Source organism: Lepidothrix coronata, unplaced genomic scaffold (genome assembly GCF_001604755.1).
Source record: "Lepidothrix coronata isolate B3197 unplaced genomic scaffold, Lepidothrix_coronata-1.0 Scaffold33, whole genome shotgun sequence".
NCBI classification, from domain to species: Eukaryota; Metazoa; Chordata; class Aves; order Passeriformes; family Pipridae; genus Lepidothrix; species Lepidothrix coronata.
In genome coordinates, this window is record NW_016690213.1 from 5,078,916 (window position 1) to 5,086,207 (window position 7,292).

At 39.3% G+C, this 7,292-nt stretch overlaps 1 long non-coding RNA gene across 1 annotated transcript; it reads left to right on the forward strand.

Annotated features, from left to right (window-relative positions):
- Positions 1 to 476: 476 nt before the first annotated feature.
- LOC108495669 lies at positions 477 to 2,813 on the forward strand. The gene is made up of 3 exons (XR_001874192.1): positions 477 to 595; positions 902 to 1,009; positions 2,739 to 2,813. It is a non-coding gene; the product is annotated as an uncharacterized LOC108495669 (long non-coding RNA).
- Positions 2,814 to 7,292: the final 4,479 nt, after the last annotated feature.

Genomic DNA, 7,292 nt, shown 5'->3' on the forward strand with positions numbered 1-7,292 from the left:
AGCCTGAAGAGCTGGCTGTCTCCTTGACTGCAAAGAGAAAAAGTCTTTTCCTACATGGTGGTTGCATTGTGCTTTTGAAGATATTGGAGCCTATTTTGATACCAAATGTGTGCTACTGTTTTGGGAGGCAAATGTTGTGGGAGGCAAAGGCACTCAGTAGATGTTTGTTGCCTGCAAAAATAGAGAAGCCCGAGATTTCCAGGTTTCTTCATCTTGATGCTATTTATATTGTAGTAAACAAATATTTTATTGTTGGTGTGTGTCACAGTAGTGTCTGAGAATATTAGCCAATTTCTAGCTGCTCTGTGTCTGTTGTCTGCCATTCCTGTTCTATATACAAACAACTCACTCTTCTATTGCAGCTTCTCAATTTTACTACATAAACACATCTTCTATCATATTGTTTATCCATGCATGGAGCAAGCAAACAATCTGACTGCACCATTCTGGACCTCTTGACATTTAGAGAGAGTTGGGATTTAGACAGACCATTGAAGGAATTTCAGTATTCAAGATGTGAAGTGATTAAGATGTGAACAAGGATTTCAGCAGAAGCAAGGTCAAGGTGAAGATGAACTCAAGCAGAATTTCAGAGGTGGGAATGAGGAGAGTGAGGAAGGTAGTTTGGTGTTATGAAAAAGCAGTTTATTGTTTTAAATTTTGTACTGCTGTGATAGAAACATAAAGGCCTTTAATATCCTTTAATTATGCTGTGCTAGTCAGAGCACAGAGATGCCAAACACAGTGACACATTGCTGTAGTTTCCTTTACCTTCCTCTAATTTCTCTACCTTTCCCCCTTCCTGATGATTTCCCCCATATTCTTGTGATAGATGTTTGATTTTAATATTTTATATCTACAAATCTCTTTATTATAACTGGCTTTTTACTTCTGTTCTCAGGAGTTCAAGAATACTTCCTGGTGTCAAAGAAGTCACCACAGCTCTCACTCCCAATGTCTGATACCAGGCAGAAAGAAGACTTCCATGGAAATAATGTGGAGTTCCCAGGTCAGATTTGTTTTTCTTTTCCCACTAGCTGTCCTCCTATGGTGGTTCTTTCATATACTGAATAGCTTGTAGTTATTAGGTGTGCTGGTGGAAAAGCTCTGGTCCCAGCCACTGAGAGAACCCCCTTCCAACGTGCTTGTGCTATGCGGAGAAAACTGGAAAGAGAAATGGCAAGGAGGGAAGGGTGAAGTGCACATCTTTGGATGGGGACAGCAGGGTGATGGACCTCTCGTAGTTTGACGGTGCTAGCTTTAGTTAGATTCTTTTTTCAGTTAAAAACCTCAGTGCAATGCTTTTTTGATGCGTATATATTAATTTCAATGTGCACAAGTAGATATTAGCCATTTGGCTTTTCATACTAGAGAAACCTAAACAGCTATATCAAAAAATAGCCCACCACTGATGTTTGCCAAATGTTTTCATTCCATCTGTTTCATCATGAGGCTATTTTTCCACTTCCCTCCTCCCACTTTCTATGGCATACTTTCTTCCACTGAGTATTTCTGCACAACACAGTCTTACCTGGAGGTGAGCTGCTGATAGAATAGGTTAAAATAGAACAATAATTAACTTGATAAGTATGCATTGGTCCATCCTTCTGTCCAGTCTTTGTATTGTGTGACTAAAGTAAATGCAATTAGTGAAAATCAAAATGCTATATGAAATCAAGTCAGTTACTTAGAACTTGAAAAAAAAATTAATTAAAATTTCCTGGCATTGTCAAAATACCTTGTTTTGATGTCTTTGTGAATACAGTCTTTTCACTTTCCTCTTTCCAACCCTTTTTCTTTTGAATGTCTTTAAATATTGTCTTAGGTACTGTAGAATTAAATAAAAATTAAAAATTTATTTTTAATGAAGCCTCTTAACTAACTGAAAGTAAAATTTACTTTCTCTTTTTAATTTTGGTGGCCCAAACCTAAAACATATTTGGGCATTTTGGTCTTGGCTGGAATTTTAAAAACCCTCGTAATATGAGAACTCTAAAACCTCTGAAAAATGTATCTTTGATTTTCTTTGTGGCTTTTATTGGCTCTGGGCATCTGCTCTAGAGGGAAAGAATTTTTGAGTCCACATTCTGAAGCTCATATCCTCCTTCAGGTTAAGCATCCTCACTGATTACCGCTGCTCCATTTAAATAGGAGGGACACAACTTCTTGACAAGCAGAATGCCACTTAGGGCTCTTAGGGTGGATGCAGTCACCGTGTTGACAAGAAGCAACACAGGCAGCACTAAGTTACCCTTTCACATGTTATCGAGCACACTCTATCCTGTCTCATTAACAGGGACAGAAAGGTACCTCCCACTCCACCCCCCCACTGATAAATTGCCAGCACGGCTTTAAGTCAACAACCTTAAATGCCATCAAGAAAGCAGTTGGTGGTCAACACAGATCTCAGTGAGACAAACTGTTTTGCAGACCTGTCATACTGCAACAATTTTGGTTTCTGACTACGTAGACTGCTTGGAATTGGGGATGATGAAGGTATACAGAATAGTAATGAAGTTTGTGCTTGGGAGAACAACTTGCACCACAGAGCTAAGGACAGGAACTGGTATTTTAGGGCCAGGAATGATCGTAAAGATGTTCAGCTTTCCTTTGCTCTTTCCAAGTTTTCCACTAGCTTAAAACCTAACCATATAGCCAGGCTGCCAACACAAATAATGAAGGGCTCATCTTTTTTGACAAACAGCAAGCCAAATCATGCTTCTCATTCCCTTCTATAGCATCTAACTGTACCTCACCTACATGAAGTTCCTCAAGTGGGTTGTTATGCATTTGCCAGGTAAAGTATTCCACTCTTTCAGCCAGAATGGAAATGGTGCTGAACATGAGAAGTCCTTCAAGAAACTCTAAATTTCCCTGTTACTTACTGGATATCAAGCATGGGGCAGGTACTTTTACAATGTCTGAGAGAACTTCTGCAAAGAAAACAAGACATTGCTCCAAGTAGTACTTTAGTGACATTCACCAGCAATCCCTGGTGAATGGGCCTGCTCATTTTTGTTATATTTTTCCAAGAAATGGCTATGATTGCAACAGTAAAATCATCTGTCTTCAATATAAATGCTACCTGCATCCAGATATTTAACCCACAAGCAGGCTTTACCTGCTGACTTGGTCAATAACAGCAGCCAACATTTGGTATCACTCTATTTTCTCTGCCATGCAAAATGCTCATTCCCATTCTGATTAATTTTGTTAGTTTATAGTGCTAGACAATATTGATAATTCTCTTTGGGGGGTTGTTTAATGGGATGACCTTAACAAGAATAAAATAGCTGGATATGGACTTGTTTTAACATTGTATTACTTTCTAAAAACATAAAAATTATCTGTTCTGAATTATACTTTTTGTGCATGTGTGTTTTGTCTTTGGGTTTTCCATAAATCATTTAAATTTGTTCGTATAAACTTTACATTTATATTAAGCCTGTCATGGAGGAGGTGACAGACATACTGGACTTGCAAAAACTAAAACAGTCACCACCTCATGTATTTACACCTCCAGTTCAGAAGGTGCTCTAGGTAGCACCTAGAATAGAAGAGCAATCCTACCCATGTGCTCAAAATTAGACGTCTTGAAATCAGAGCAGACCACATTCATATGTTTGAAGTTTCTGTGAAACTTTTTTCACAAATTTACTGTAGTAAATTTCTTGACTGTAGTAAATTCTGGCTTTTTAATGATTGAAGTATGAATAAATAATTACCCAAATACAATTCAGTAAATAAATTGACTTTATTGATGTAAACAGGCATTATGAAAGTTAAGATGCATGGGCTTGGGAAACAAAGACAAACCTAAAAAGACAGTTCACTCTCGGTTATACAATGAAATATGTCTAGTTATTCATTGTTCATCGACCGATATTTTTGTAGTAAATGAGGCATAAAGAAATTGTGCACATGAACAGGTCTGGAAAAAAACCCAAAAGAATCCCTCACTAGATGTGACATTGTGAAATACTGTAGCTTTTTGAGGTCCATGTGTATATTTATCTGACTACTGTTTGTATAACAAAACATCAAAGAATAAAAGGTTGATATACACAGCAGAGGTAGCTTTTCTGAGATGTTTTACCTCTTGATGCACAGGCAATATAAATATTAATATTCATCATGTTCTAATTTCCTTATTCTTATGCCAAGACCAGAACCACTTAGAATTAAGACTCTTCTGTTTTGCTGCTGTTACTTATGATTTTGTCTGATTTCACTTCAGCTTGTATAGTTCCACCTAAATTAGAAACTATGCAAGATTGCTTTCCAGCTTCAAACTGTGATATGTGGAGGAAATAAAATTCCTGATATGTTTCTGGTAAAAAACAATGTCTGCATGTCCATTTTAACATACAACCCAGAATTCCCTGTCTTGCAAATAAGGTTTGTGTGGTTCCTGTTGCACTTTTTCTGTATCTTTTTAAACCTTCTGTAAGGCATTCTGACTCCCGGATGCAAATTCTTATTGTCTTCAACATAGCCCAGTTTTTATTCACAGTGCTTATTTAGACCTTGTGTATTGGGTTTGTGTGGCCAGGTTTTGGTAGTGTGGAGGATACAGAGGTGGCTTCTGTGAGAAGCTGCCAGAAGCTTCCTCCATGTCCAGCAGAGTCAATGACAGACAGCTCCAGGACAGACCCACTCCTGGCCAGGGCTGAGCCAATCAGGAGTGATAGTAACACCTCTGTGATAAAATTTTTAAGAAGGAAAAAAGTTATTGCACAGATAAAAACTGCAGCCAGAGAAGAGCAGAGTGAGAATATGTGAACAACTGCAGACACCAAGGTCAGTGGAGAAGGAGGGGGAGGAGGTGCTCCAGGCACCAGAGCTCAGGTTCCCCTGCAGCCTGTGGTGAAGAGCGTGGTGAGACAGCTGTGCCCCTGCAGCCCATGGAGGACCATGGGGATACAGACATCCATGTGCAGCCCATGGAGGAAACCCACGCTGGAGCAGGTGGATGCCTGAAGGAGGCTGTGACCCTGTGGGAGGCCCATAATGGAGTAGGGTCCTGGCAGGGACCTGCTGACCCATGGGGAGAGGAGCCCACGCTGGAGCAGGTTTTCCTGGTAGGACCTGTGGCCCTGTGGGGGACCCATGTTGAAGCAACCTGTGCCTGAAGGACTGCACCCACAGAGGAAAAGTGACCCATATTGCAGCAGTTCATGGAGAACTGTCTCCACACTGGAGCAGGGGAAGGACTCCTCTCTCTGAGCAGCGTCAGCAGAAACAACCTGTGATGGACTGACCATAACTTCTATTCCCCATCTCCCTGCTCTGCTTGGGGAGAGGAGGTACAACTTAGGAATAAGGGAAGGGTGGTGGGAAGGTGTTTTTAAGATTTATTTTACGTCTCATTATATTACTCTGATTTTGTTAGTAATAAATGAAATTAATAACTCATGAACCCTTCATTATATTTTCTCTCCTCTCTCCAGTTGCAGAAGGGAGTGATAGAGCAGCTTTGGTGGGTACCCGATGTCCAGCAAGGGACAACCCACTACACCTTGACTTCCAGAAATACCTAAATTCTTATCTTTCCATGTAGAATCTGTGGAAGAGAATTTGTTGTAGGCAGTGAGAAAATCAAATCTGATAATCACTGAGAGATTGAAAGTATTTCCAAAACTCATTATGCTTCTCCAAAGAATTTCAGTGATGAAGGGGGCTGAAGCTCCATCTGAATAGGCAGCATTAAAATCATGTAATTATAAAATTACATAATTCAAAGGAACATTATAAACCAGCAATACCACTTTATGAATTGCAACAAAATTGCAGATGTCTGGATGAGCCCAGAGTCTGGATCTCAAGACCTAAGAAACCATACATATTCTGGTAAGTTTGCAAGGCTATAAACAGAACTTTTCTTCTTAAAACCTCTTGACACTTCAGACTCAGAAATTCTTGCTGTTGAATCTGGTTTTGGGTGGATGGTGCAGAGACCTGTTTAAAGTACCTTCATCATGGTGAATTTTACTGGAGTTGGGAGCTTCTTGGTTTACATGTTTTTCAGGGTGAAAAAAATCCCTACCCATGTAGATAAAAAAAGTCCTGTGAGGTTCTTAATTATAGAAAAATTAATCTTCTATGTCTGGTGCCAACACAACTTCATATATTGGTGTGCACACTTTTTTTTTTAATTAATTTTTCAAATCTGAAACAATGAAGAGAAAAGGAATTTTGCTGCTGAATTCAAACACAAACGGGTGTTATCCAGAGGCTAAATTCTTTTCCTGCTTATCATAAGAACATAATAAGAACATAAGAGGCATACTGGTTCAGAACAAAGGTCAGTGTAGCCCAATATCCTGGCTCCAGCAATAGCCATAAGTGGGTATGCAGGGAAGAGCAGAGAACTGCCTTGCATATCTGATGCCTCCCTTTAAGTATTCTCCCAGCTTTCAGCTATTCATGGCTGAAAAATTTTCTTAAATGGATGTGGTTCCAAAGGATTTAAAAACCCTGTACACATTTTCTGTTCTGTGGCCTTGCCCAGTCTCCCCTTGAGGATATGCAAACTTCTAGTATGTACTAACTGATGTCAAATGGCAGTCGGGCGTCTGTATTTTGTGGCGAAAAGTGATTAATGTCATTAGGGATTCAAAGATAATACTATCCCTTTATCTTCATTAATACAATAGGTCTAGAACATATCTGGTGATTTACACTTATATGAGGAGAAGTGAGGATATGTCCAAAATATTGCCATGTTTTCTTATAAATCTCTATGCAGGCATTGTGATCTCAGACAGAAAAAAAAAGGCAGGGTAGGACACTAATAAACTGTTGATAAAAGAGTAGCCTGTGGGCTTAGTGAAGAGACACTTAAACTGTTCAGGGAGGGTGCTAGAGGCAAAGAAATAGGTGATTACCTTTGAATGATGATGCAGTTCTGAATAAGAGGAGAATAAGTGACAGAAGCCCATGGACATTTTTCAGCCTTGCCAAGGAGCAGGCAGGCATGAAATGATAGATCCATTCAGTGGCAAATTCCAACTAGATTGCTCTTAGACCAGACTACAAGAGATAGTCTGTCTTCCTCAATTTTTCAAACGTTTCCTTTTATATTTTTTTCCCTAGTGAAATTTATCCATTGTTTATAATTATATAGATTAACTTTCTGAGATCATGCCACTCATTTACATTTCTTCGTATTTGGTGAACATGCAAAATGAACCAAATGCAAAGATACATACAACAAATCTTCCCGGCCCTAACTGCTTGCAAACAACAAAAGCACTTGAGTATTCTGATCACTGGGCTTGTATAAGGACCTA